The sequence below is a fragment of the Mastomys coucha genome, unplaced genomic scaffold, assembly GCF_008632895.1.
Source record: "Mastomys coucha isolate ucsf_1 unplaced genomic scaffold, UCSF_Mcou_1 pScaffold13, whole genome shotgun sequence".
Taxonomy (NCBI): Eukaryota; Metazoa; Chordata; class Mammalia; order Rodentia; family Muridae; genus Mastomys; species Mastomys coucha.
In genome coordinates, this window is record NW_022196895.1 from 77,304,669 (window position 1) to 77,318,998 (window position 14,330).

Sequence of the window (14,330 nt, forward strand, 5' to 3'; positions counted from 1 at the left end):
ATTTTACCTCCATCATAGCTAAGCTGAGAGTTGATAGTTCTGCTGCACCAAGAAATGAATTGTAGGTTTGATTTTTGGATATAGACTTCCTGCTATGGTCAAAGCTATTTGACTTGAGTGAGTGACTTTATTCTCCCATAGACTATGCTAGAGTCACTGGTAGCATCCAGGTGGGATTTCTGCAAAGGATTCTGTGAGGCTTTAGGGATCCAGAATACTGTCTCCAATGCTCTGACAGTGCATACATGTGCTCAAGCACACGCACATGCACACACACATACACACACACACACATACATGCACACACTACACACATACACACATACACGAACACACACACATACACACATATACACACATATACACATATATACACATACATACATATATACACACATATACACACACACCACACACACACACTCACATACACATATACCACCCACCACACATACACACACTCACACACACACATACTCACACATTCACATACACACATACCACACACCACACACACTCTCACTCACTCACACTCACACACTCACACACACACCACACACACACACACACACACACACACACACACACACACACACTTCAGTTGGTGTCTTGCTTTAAATGTCAGAAGAATCTTTTTGGGGGACTAAATACATCTGTATGCTAGATGGAAGATTTTCAAAAGCTTGGTGCCATTCTGAACTAGGGTGTCTTTGTTGACTTTCAGACACAGCAGCTGCTGATCCTGCGCGCTCTAGTGCTGCAGTCTTTCTGACGAGACAGATACCACATCCATTGCCCAGCAGTTTGCAACAGAAATACTCCAAGTTCATCTTGATGGAAAGGATGAATTGTTTTTAAAAGTGCCTTAGCTAGGGCTCCTGGGTGGCTCCTGGGTAAGATCCAATGTCAAATGTATTAAATTATTTCTTTAATACATGGATAAGAAATACATATACTAACATTTCATTTATTACTTATTCAAAGTTTAGTTTTTTAAATGGACATCCTAGGCTGGGTGTGATGGTGCACACCTATAATGCCAACACTTGAGGGTTAGTAAGGACAGGAAAATCAGGAATCCACGGTTGTCTTCTGTGACATAAGAAGGTTGAGAGAAAACTGGGTCACATAAGATCCCTCTCAAAACAGAGCCCAAATAAAATAAGAAAATAAATAAACAGACATCTTGATTTTATTAAGTAATTTATTCCTAACTCATGGAATATGATAAAGTGTATGTCTTTATTTTATGTTAAAAGAACATTCCCAGAAATCTCCTGAAGTTTTACATCTCTCAACCCACTGTCCTTCAGTGAGTAGTGATCTCAGCAACTTAAGACTTCCCTCGTGAATGGTGCATTGTGAGAAGAATCAAACACACATCTTTAATGAGGAAGAACACCTTTATGCTGACCTCCAAGAATTTCTTCACAAACCAACCCAGAAACATGAACACACTATTTTAAATAATTAAACATCAGGAAAAGGAAAAAAAAAAACACAAAGCAACAACCACAGAATCAGACTATTATGCCTTGAGATTTTAAAATTCTTATGTGTGACATTTTAAGATTATATAATTATTATTAAGTTTTATGAAACCAATAGAAAAGAAGAAAAGTTGGAGGAGGATTGTACGTGACTTCAACAATTAATATAAACAGTAGAAACCACGACACTGCAGTGTTGCAGATAGAAGACCTGAATAGAATAGGGACCCTGGAAATGACCTGGGTAAACACAGCTTATTGATCCTTGACAAAGAGGCAGAAGCTGCAGAGTATGGCAAAGGTCATCTTCTCAACATGTTGGGATGCAACCTCATACGATAAAATACAGATCTTAACTCTTTCACAAGAATCAGTCCTAAGAGGGTGTGTATCATGAACTGTTAGGATGTTGATTCAAAAACACAAACCCAGGCACTAGGTAAAGAACCAGATAGCCTTAGGTTTGATGAGGTTTTAGGTACAAAGAGCCCAGACCAGGAGTAAGCATCCATATAGGCTGAGATCACCAAAATGAATGTGTGTCTTCACTGAGAAGAAAAATATAAACCACATCCTACAGGATCTTTACAAAACACACCATAAAAGAGGAATAGAATTCACAACTTATAAAGAACACTTAAAATTCATCGTTCACAAAACAAACAACTCAATTACAAGATGATCAATAGACCTGAGTAGTTGCCTCACAAAGAGAACCTACAGGAGATATTTGAGTTCCCATAATTCATAAATGCAAATTAGAAATCACAGTGCGCCCATAGAAATGACTAACATCTTACCCCCAATAACAAGTGTTGAGAAAGGTGTGGATCAACAGAAATTCATTGTTTGCAAATTTACAGCCAAAGTAGAAGAGAGTTTTTGCAGGATCTCAGAAAACCAAAGCCATCCTTGTCATATGGTCCAATAACCACTCTTCTTGTCATTTCCCCTCCAACTTGAAAAGTTGGATCTACACCTCACCTGCCTGGATACTGGTATTGTTCACAATGGCTCAAACTTGTGAGCAAGAAACACATGCTTCTGCTAGTGGCTGGGGAGATAAACTATGGTTCATTCAGACCACAGAGGTATTTATTATATCCGAAGATAAGAATGAGTCACCGAGACTCAAACACACATGTAAGATGGAAATGCAGGTCTTATGAAAGAGAAACCATTCTGAAATGGAAAAGCCATTGTGAAAAGATTAAAGGTTGTGTGGTTCTGATTCTGCGACATTCTGGGAAACACTGAAGACAGTGAGGAGATTAACGGTTGCCAAGGGAGGGGGAGATAGGATGACACAGAGAACTCCTAGGAGGGTGGAGCCACTTTGACTTATATTGTGGTGATGGAGAGTTGTCATAAACCATCTGCCAAAGCCCAAAGACAGCATACCACAAATACAGAACCTTAATCAAACCTATTGATGTGGTAGTGTGACAACACTGGCTCATCAACTGCATATACATCTTGTGCTATCACAAGGTGCTGATGCCAGGGCCACACGTAGGGGAGGAGAGCATAGGGGGCCTGCGGATTTCCTGGTTAGTGTCTCCACGGGCTTAAAACTGCTCTGTAAGTAAGTCTTGGATAAAAATGGTGAAGTTATTGTCAAAGCATATGTTGGGAAAATCAATATGCTAAAATAATATACTTGACAAAAGAGCAAAATAATTCACATATAATATTTGAGACTACAAATGTTGTTAGTGGCTACATGGTACATTAGACTCAACTGGAAAGAGAATTAAGAGTTATAAGGCAGAGTTGGAGAAATCACTCTGTCTATAGCAAAACCGCAAAATGGTGAGATGTAGTGCATAGGACAGACAAAGTTGGTCATGTCAAATCAGTGCTCTTATAAGGGCTAAAGCATGCTGTGGAGTATTCATATCTAGGAACTATTTGGAACTGACAAATATTCAAACTCTTCACTTCTGGCAGGCTTAATACACCTCTGGAAGGATAAGAGAGACACCCACAAAAGTCATGTCGTCATTGGGGGGACACTGTTTGGAAGGCAGAAAGGAGTTCATTATCTTTAAAACACTAAGGAGAAAAAAGAAAAGAGCAACCTAGAATTTTCTAACCAGTAAAAATGATATTTTATAAGAAGAATAAATCTCAGCCATTCCCAGCCAAATGCAAACTTAAGAGTTTACTACTGAGCTAAGTTCACAAAGGAAGTTTTGAGAGATGATATTTATAACAAAAACATATTGGAAACAAGAGGCATGAACAAGATGTCATGGTGTTATACAGTCAACTTACATTGTTATAAAGTGCTTAATCTTGTTGGTTTTCAAAACTGACCAAACAAAATCTCACAATAATAACAAATATATTCTCAGATTCTTGTATATTTGAAAGCAATGAAAAGTAAAGCACTTACAGGTGTGGTAATGCTTAATATTCATATATATATATTTATATATGTATAAAACTTCCAACTTGCTAAGAATGAATGTGCCAAAAATCCCAACCAATGAAAGTTATATAAAAAGTAATTAAAGGCTAGCAAGTTTTTTTTTTTAAAAAAAAATCAAGCCAAATGTGGTGGCATATGCCTTTAGTCCCAGCATTCAGGAGGCAGATGCAGGTCAATCTTTGAGGTTACCTAGTCTAAAAATTGAGTTCCAGGACAGCCAGGGATGTTACATGGAGAAACCCTGTCTCAAAACAAACAAAGAAACAAGCAAAGTCAAACATTAAATATAAATCAAAGCATTCTAGTTCTCTCACTCAATGGAATGGAATAAACATTCCCTTGAAATGGATCTTTTAACAAGAAAGATATTCTTAAAATAACCCTAGAAAATGCCTAGAACTGAATCTAGTGAAGCACAAAGCACATGTAGAAAATAACATTTTATTGAAAAATATTAACCAGAAGCTAGATGAATGAACAGCATCCTTCAAGGGTATTCATAAGAAAAATAGACATTAATTCATGCCAGATTTATTTACATTTTTAGAGGAATCCTTTTTCCATGTAATCTCAAATTAATCTGTAACATATCAAATCAATCTATAACAAAATTCTAAGGACAATCAAACCACTCTTACCACAAAGAGACAAAGACCTTAAAGCAGATCCCGTAATTGATAGAAGGCTTCAAGATACGATACCATGCAGGGATGGGTAACAGGCTGGGAGACAAACTTTGCAACTCTTTAGAACCATGCTATGACTCTTAGGAAGACTCATCTTAAGGCTAGACTTGGACAAACGGCCAACCGTCCTCTCAGCTTAGGAAGACTCATCTTTTTTTTCTTCTTCTTTTTTTTTTCGAGACAGGGTTTCTCTGTGTAGCCCTGGCTGTCCTGGAACTCACTTTGTAGACCAGGCTGGCCTCGAACTCAGAAATCCACCTGCCTCTGCCTCCCAAGTGCTGGGATTAAAGGCGTGCGCCACCACCGCCCAGCTAGGACGACTCATCTTAAGGCTAGACGTGGACAAACGGCCAACCATCCTCTCAGCCACCTAAACTGGGAACAGTCAGATGAACTCTAGGACAGCAGCACCTGGAGACTTGCTAAAAATGCAGTCTTCAGCTCAAACCTGGACCACAAATGGAGGGAAGGTTCACCCCTGCATCTGGTACCCTGTTGAGCAATTCTGGTACCTGCTCCTTTAAGAACTGTTGGTCTAGAAAATATTCAATCAACTGGATCACCTGTGAAGGCACTGAAGCATCCGATCCTTTTTTAGTTAATGTCTCTTCATAAGGTCCCAGCTCTTCCAAACGGGTCTTGAAAACACACATGGTTCTGAATGTCAAAAATAGAACCAACCTGTGTCCGATGGGGATGATTACCCAAACTCTCATGTGTCTTTATTGTGTGTTAAGTAGTTTCTTAAATTTTGGATGGCATGAGGGGTTCTGTGATGGGATGTAGGTGTAGTGAAATATCTGGCAAATAGTCAAAGGTTTCCGAATATACAACAATCAAACTTAATTCAAAATCAAATGCATCGTGAGCCTGAGGTAGTCCCTTGGTTGTGAAAGAAAAATACACAAGCACTGTTTCACACAAGAGGTGTCAGCTAACACCATCCAAAACACCCGGAAACAGACTCAAGAGTACTTTAGATTATGAATAGCAGAGTTTTTACTAGATATATAAAGTGTCCTGTTCCCATAGAAACATGATGGTTTAATTGCAGAAAACAAAGATTTCTAATATTTCTACACTGCCATTCCTCAGCAAATATAACATTTTATTGAAAGGTTTGGTTTTATAAATTGCTATTGAGTGGCTGACATAAATGTTTTTTTTCCTTTCCATTTAAAAATTATTAATTAAATTTTGGCTTGGGATTAGGAGAGAATTTCTAGAAATTTTCTGAAAAAGCCCTAAACATACTTTACCATTTTGTATTGTGTACTTATGTGAAAGTGTACCTTTAGCACGGAGGGTATAATCATCAAAATGTCAATCAATTCTAAACAGTGTAGAAGATGTGCTGTGTTCTGCAGTATCAAATATTCAGCCATGATTTCACTCTTCTATAAAACAAATACATCCATCTCAGTATGCAAATTTGCCTGTTTCTTAAGTAAATGGTAAATGTAAAATTGTATGTATAACAAAGAATTGCTTTAACACAAATTTCTTTGTAATTTGTTTACAGTAATTGTTTGATCTGAATATCGGTTTAATGTCAGTATATGCCCTGGATCCTGAAAATTTACTCATGTGAAAAAGCTGTGTAAGATGCCAGCCAGCTCTGTGCCTACTGATCCTACTCACCTAAGATGCCAGCCAGCTCTGTGCCTACTGATCTTACTCACCTAAGATGCCAGCCAGCTCTGTGCCTACTGATCCTACTCACTCAGGCTTTACATCTCTTCTCCTGTGTTCCTTTAAACAGAATCTGCCCTGAGTCTCTGCAGATTCTTTAGTTAAGGGTTTGTTGCATCTTTGCATCTTTGACAAGTATCGACTATAGAACTGTATTGAGAGCACCTTCGCCTTTTGGGAAAGTGTTTGTTGTTTGTTGTCTTGTTGTAGGATGGAAGGGAGATAACTATAGAATCAGAGGTGAATGAGGTCTTTAAGAAAGGGTGAGGGAGACCCCGTTATGCCTGGAGTAAAACTCCACCCTGTTTCTACTCTCCACAAACACTGATCAGCTACTGTGTACTGAGAACATTAAATTAATACCAGAAAATTAAAAGTGATGACTACAAAATTCAGCTTAATAACTTCACAACCTTAACCTAGGGGACATTTTGCTGAATGGGCACTGGATGTAGAAAGAAGCCTTGAAGTAAATAAACAGGCATTGATGAGAACCTTGTACGATATTAAATGAAGACTTGCCCTGTCCCAAAACACACAAAGAAAACAATGAAGGACAACTCATTGCTGGGGGTTCAGATTTACAAAACATTTATCTAACAAAGGATTAATCGAGAATTATATATTTCAGAAAAAAACTTCTCAAGTCAGTAATAAAAAGGCAAGCGACCTAATAGGTTCACTGCAGAGGGGAAATATGGCAGGCAAACACAGGAACAGCTGCTTATTCTCATTAGTAATCTGAGAAATGCAAATTAAAACAATAATGAGATGCCATTTGCACCCACCAGATTGGCAAAAGTTCCGAAGTCTGACAATCCTACTTGTTGGTGAGGGCAGATCCCTGGGAAGACCCCAGCTCGGCTGCAGAAGGTGGCACTGCCGTGACTTTGGGAACATTTTTGTCTCTTGGCCTGGGGACACTTGCTATGGCCACACATTCTGGAGAAACACTTACACAGGTTCACTAGAACTCATTCTGTGGAGGTAATGTAGCAAGAGAATGAAGGCGTTGAGTTGTCCTCACAGGGCAGAGCCGATGAACCAGGAGGTTTCCACACAGAGAGCACAATGCCATGGTGGAAAAACAGGCAGAGGAGCAGGAGCAGCTGCCCAGACCTTTGACGTCAAACTGAAATTAGGCCACTGTGCAAAATATATCTGCATGGTCACTTGTCGCAAATCGAAATACATTTCAGTAAGAAATATTTCAACCACCTTTCTGTTTCATTTCGACTGTTTTAATCTGAAAAATTTGAAACTCAGTGCTTGTCCCTGGAAGGGTTAATTCTTCCCACCCAGCTAGCACACCTCCTAAGTATCTTAACAGATGCCATGCGGGGTCGCAACACTCCAATGTCAAAGGAATCAAATCCGTGTGTTCTGGGTGTCAGGGCTGAACATGTCAATATATTGATGGCCTTTGTATCTGACTTATTTATGCTTTCGTTGTCATCTAAGAAGTGTCTTGAACAATGAGGGAACAGGGGCATAAGAGGCACCTTGGGTTTTCATGGCATATTCAAAACAAAGGTAAGGGCAGGCTTCTGTCTTCCTAAGGATGACCTGCGTAAGGTGAATGCTTAAGTGAGTAATGAAGGCTAGGAGACACATTGTACCGTGTGTGTGTGTGTGTGTGTGTGTGTGTGTGTGTGTGTGTGTGTGTGTGTAAGATGGCTGGTACCTCTTCCGACCTCCGTACTGTCTGTAGATGTTGTTTTAGGCCTCACCATGCTTCCGTAATTGATTCCTCAGTCTTCTCTTCTCACTTCCATTACCTGTGGGTCCTTAAGAATAGAACCCAGCTCCACTTGACAATTTCAAGGAGGTAATGAGAAGCATTTCATAGAATTGTTAACAGAATGATGTTTCAAAGATTATTCTTTTTCCTATAACCCTTAATCCCACTTCACCTCAAAAGGTAACTTACTTTAAAAAAAAAAATCCAGGTAAAGACATATTGTTCCATAAGACAGATAGAAAAAACAGTTGACTATTTCAATATTGTAAAGCATCAGGTTGGGAGCACAGAAAACTGAAACCCTGCTAAGTCACACACTCCCTTTCCTCCGCTCTGCCCTGCCGCCCCTCCCTGCGGGGAGCATCTCCTGGCTGAGACACTTTGCTGAAATCATGAACACATGGGTAGGAAATAACCCAAAGATGGGGACGCTGAAAATGCAGGATTGATAAAGTAATTTTAATTTGGCTCTACATATGTTAAGGTAGTTAGGGTGACTCGTGGAGGAGTCCAACTGTGTGAAGACAGATGTGCCGGAGCTGATTAAACGGCACACACCCTCCGCTTGCAGCCCGCTGTCTACACTGAGGCGCCAGGCGGAGTTCAGATCACACTGTGCCGCACGAGCTGGAGCATCCGGAAGAACACTAACACACCGACCGCAGATGATTCACAGAGGGCACCACAAACGGTCCACACCTCTTGCTGGCTACTCTTCTGATATACAAACCCATGGCCCGGCTTTCACCCTGTGGCACTTGGTGCCAGGAGGACCAGGGTGAAGGAAGACAAGAGGGCTGGGGAGACTCCTCAGTCAGTAAAACGTGTGCCTCGCCAGTGTGAGAAAAAGAATTGGCACTCCAGAACTCATGGAAATAACAAACCCTGGGTGTAGTGACATGGACATATAATCCCAGCACTGGGGAGGCAGAGACGGGTGTCTCTGGGACTTGCTGGCCAGCCAGCCAGCTCACTCAGCAAGGTCCAGGCCAGTGAGACACACTATCTCAAACAAAACCAAAAATAAACAAATAAACAAATACACCCACAAAGTAGGCAGCATCTGCAGAACAGGAAGGTTATCCAATAACACATGTGCATGAATGCATTCCGCACACACACAAGTGTACCTGCACATCTGAACATGCACACACACAATCACACATACACAAGCATATACTCACATGTATGTGCACATACACAGAGACACACACATGTGCACCTGTACACCTGAGCATATACACACACATACCCACACAAACACATACATGCATACACACATATGTGTGCGTACACTCAGAGAGACACAAACAAATGCACCTGCACACCTGAGCATGCACACACACACACACACACACACACACACACACACCACACATGTGCACCTGCATACCTGAGTGTGTTCACACACACATGCATACTCACATGTGTGTGTGCATGCACAGAGAGACACACACAAGTGGACCTGCACATCTGAACATGAACACACACAATAATATACACAAACATATGCACATGCATACACACACGTGTGTGCACACACACAGACATACAGATGTGCACCTGCACACCTGAGCATGTACATACACACACATGTATACACACATCTGTGTGCACACACATGTGTACCTGCACATCTGAGCGCACACACACACATGCACACACACGCACATACACACACACACACACACATACACACGCGCGCGCGCGCAAAGGAAATTGTGGTTTGGAGCCAGCAGCCATGGTGTAGGCGCAGCTTTTCTCCTGTGCATCCAACCATTTGCTTTTCTCCCTCCCCACTGTTAATAATGTTCAAAAGCAACACAGAGAAAGTCCTGCTGCTGCATTGATTCTTGCACAGTCTGGGGCCAGAGAGACCCAGATTGCACATGCTCTCACTGAGGCAGCTGGGCCCCTGCTGCTCCGCTGTCCCTTCCCAGGGAACAGCCAGGGCCACCTGGTGTCCAGGGAAACAGGAAGAGGATCAATATGGCACCAGGGCCTTGGGGGAGGGGCTCTTCCTCTCATTGCAGGAGAGAACAATACCGCTGCAGAGAGAGACCTGTGTAAGATGGGTCCTCTGAGGTCCTGGGACCTGACTCCAGCGTTGTGTAAGCAGCCAGTTACTCTGAGGCAGGACGAGAAGCTCCTGATGGCATCTGGTACATTTGCAATTCTGCCTCTGAAGACCATAAATGCTACACTTAGTGAGGATGGTATGACCTCTGAGTCCCCTGCCTCTGTGACATCCTCTCTGAAAACCCAGTAGCTCTCTGCAAGGCCTTGGGTGTTCCAGCAAATCTAAGTGCACTTCCCATCAGTGTCAGGAGTGACCACTAGGGGACTAGCGACCCTGTCTGTCCCTACTGGCACACTCCCCTTTCCCAAATGGTCTCAACCATATCAAAAGGCAGGTCTCCCCCCACCCCCCAAAGAGTCTGAGGTATGACCAGAGAGACTGACTGCCCTACACTGGTGACTACCGTTGGCAGCGTCCACCCTCAGTGGCAGAGCGGAGTTAAGAGTGGGGCCTCTTTCCTGCTTTGCTGCTAAGGAGCTACTCTTGGTCCTGTGTCTTGCCTCATCCACCCCGTCATCACCAGTGAGGAAGCTGATAAGGGCCTGAGACAGATTTGCTGATCGCTCCTATGCGATCAGGAGCTGACAGGAAGCAAGGCTGAGTTCACACCCACTCCCACATGTTTACTGACCACAACCACCCAACAAGCGCAAAGCCCAGGCGTGTCTAGACATCTTTTGCATTACTGATAAATACAAAGATAATGACAGAGGGCTTATTTCTGAACACTGTAAGAGTCTTTTTTCAACCAGCGTGGGACTCCTAGCTCCTCCCTCTTCCGCATTCCCCCCATAGATCATTCCCCCAGCCTGTGAAATTAAAACACCCCTTCCCCTGCATTGTTCCATGGACCAACAACCTGTGTGCATTACTGCTCGTGTGTCAGTGTCTGAACATATGCATGGCCTTCTCTTGGATAAGTATATATCTGTGGGGTGGAATGGCTGGCACTGGCTGGATGCTGGATGATAAAGCCAGCTGCCAATCTGTTCTCTGTGCTCTGTCACTGCCTTTCCCTCCAGCCATGCTCAGCAGTTCCAGTTGCTCGCATCGCATCAGTCTGAACGAAACACACAGAAAAGCGTCCTCAAACACAGGAGGCCAGGAAGAAGAGTCTGCAAGGTCCCATGCATCAGAAGTCATTCCTCTGGCATATACTCTCCTCAAGTGTCCCCACATTGCCTTCCCTCACACCCATGCATCTCTGGTATCTGTCTCTTTCTCTTTCCCTCTAGCAAGTGTGTATGTGTGTGTGTGTGTGTGTGTGTGTGCTTATGTTTGTGTGTGTTTGAGTGCGTGTACAATTGTATGTGTGTATGCATATGTGTGCATACGTGTGTGTTTGTGTATGTGCATGAATATGTATGTTTGTGAATGTGTATGTATGAATGTGCATGTGTCTATGCATGTGTGTGAGTCTGTATTTGAGAGCATTTGTGTGTGCATGTGTGCATGAGAGTTTGTATGTATGTGTGTGAGTGTGCTTGTGCATGCATGTGTGTGAGAGTGTGTGCATGTGGGTAGGAGTGTGTATATAAAAGTACATGTATATATGTACATGTGTGTGTGAGAGAGACAGAGAGAGAGAGAGAGAGACAGAGAGAGAGAGAGAGAGAATGATGTGTGTACATGGAAATATGCACATTATGCACATGCATGTGGAAGCCAGCGGTACTGTCTACCTCTTTTTGGACAGGGTCTCTGTCTTGTCAGGTAGGCAGGATGGTCTGGTGAGTGGCCCTTGTCAGGTAGGCAGGATGGTCTGGTGAGTGGCCCTTGTCAGGTAGGCAGGACGGTCTGGTGAGTGGCCCTGCAGATGCTGTCTGTCTCACGCTCTGCAGCAGCTGCTTGTGTCACCACCCAAGGCTTTGAGAAATGTGAGCTCTGGGGACCAGAGCTTTGCCATGCTTCCGAGGTAAGCATTTCACTGAGCAGGCCACCTTCCCTGGTAACCCCTCTCTCATTAGAAGGCCATCAGTCACATCAGCTTGGGGCTAACTTTATGGCCTACTTTAGCCTTTACCCTTGTCTTAAAGACTCCAAGCATGGTCATAGTCTTGGATATTGAGAGCTAAAGCCTCAATGTGTGATTTCATTGGGACATAACCCTGCCCACAGCAAGCACCTCACCTGCAGCTGTTGTATCCTTTATTTTGAGTGTTATTTGCTGACTGGAACATGAGACTTTCATTCACAATGGCTGCTGATGCTGGGCCTAGTCCACGGTTCAGAGGGCATCTTCACACCTCCCTCTGTCCCAAAGCTCAGAGGACATCCTCCTTTTATGCACACATCTTGTAACTTTTAAAAAAACTCTATGTTAAGAGTTATGTAGGATCTTAATAAAACATAGTGATTCCTTGTTCTGAGAACTTTCCCTCCGATCTTCGACATTTTCTCATTTTCTTTAGAGGTGTGTTTCCTCGAAGTCCACCTTTCCTCATAAACCGTTGCTTGTGTTCGCCCTCACAAGAGATGCTTGAGGGGACCTGTGTTGACAGGCTCTGTGTTGGGATAACCACGAGTCAAAGTTTGTGTGTGTGAAATGATGCGATGGTTAAATTTTCTCTGACATTCCACACTGGCTCAGGAGTGAGCAGCAGCTGCCTGCGCTTGCCCGGCTCTGCTCCGCAGGTACCTGTCTTATTCTGTGATCCCTAACCTATGGTCTTACTGAAAAGCACACGGTGTTGATTAGCATAGCTTCTATTAAAAATACTGTAGAAGTAATTCTTCTCACTGTCTCCATCTTTAACTGGCCTTTCAAATGAATCAATGTAAATCATTATGTTAAAAAAGGAAGAAGAGAATGTTATGGCAGTCTCAACAGATGCTCAGTTCTCTTGGTAAAACTCAAAGGGCTGTTCATGATAAACTTTCAGAAACTGGGAGTGGAAACGCATGCCTCTGCATTTCAGTACCATCCACCAAGCTGCAGCTGAAAATGCAGTCATTGGAGAGAGGCCTGTAGACTAAATGTGAAAGGGGTGGGTATAAAGACATGGAAAGCCATAGAAAGGAGGGGAAAGAAGTGCAGGGAGGTCTTCCACTTACCCTGGTAGGTAATTATTCCAGTGAATTCTCACCAACAGTAGGGAATTAAACAAGTGCCAGTGTTCATTGCATCACACATAGAACCAATGGCTAGCCTATGTGTGAGGAGCAATGGCTAACAGGGGTTTGTGAGCCGTGACTGACAGGGCCTGTGACCTACTTGAGAAATGACACCCTTCAAACCTTGGGATTAAGAAAACCCCTTCCCACACAGATCAAAATGAGATCTGACAGTTACTCATGCATACGGCTCACCAGTTTGACAGCCACACAACTGTGCCCTAACTAGGAAGGGAACCTGCTCGTACAGGCAAAGCCCAGTGAGCCATCCATGGAGCTGCAGGCCATAAGGACCTATTGGTATCTGAAGGGCAAAGAATCTAGGACCAACCAAACCAATGTTTTATAGTATAATTACTTTGAGCTATCACTACAACCTTACATGTTTCCACGAGCTCCTCCTAGAAAAACAAATACAGAGTTCCAAATTCTAACAATCATCGGAGCTAGATTTGATAGCGCATATCTGAGTCACTGAATGGTCATGACACAATTCTTGACTTCAGTAGCACCGCTGACAATACAAGAGTCAGTCAGGAAGGTCGCCAGGTGGGGTAGGCATCTTCTGTGGTTCCCACGTTCAAAGTCATTTCTCTATTCAAGACAGACTCACCATCAGTAAATAGTACTGTGGCTCTCTGTCTTTTAATTATGGGGTATTTGTTTGTTTGTTTGTTGATTTTGCACATAATTTTAATATATTACAGTTTGATTTAGGTTTGTCATACTAATATTTGTTTTTGACTAGTGTCACCTATTTTCTAAACAAAACAAAACAAAACAAAATAAAAAATAAAAGATAAACTATTTTGCCCACAAGCTTGCCTATAGCCTGATGTCATGGTGGCATTTTCTTAGTTGAGGTTCTCTCATCCCCAATGATTTTGGCTTAAAACTAGCCAGGAGGTTGATACCAGGTGTCTTCCTTAATCTATTTTCACCTTATATACAGAGGAGAACCTGTGACCTGAACCAAGAGCCTACAGATTCCGGCTGGTTTAGTTGGGCACCAAGCCCACGATCCTGTCTCCACCTCCATAGTGCGCTACCCACTAGGCCACCTCCTGATGCTATCTATCCCTGGGTTTGTCTT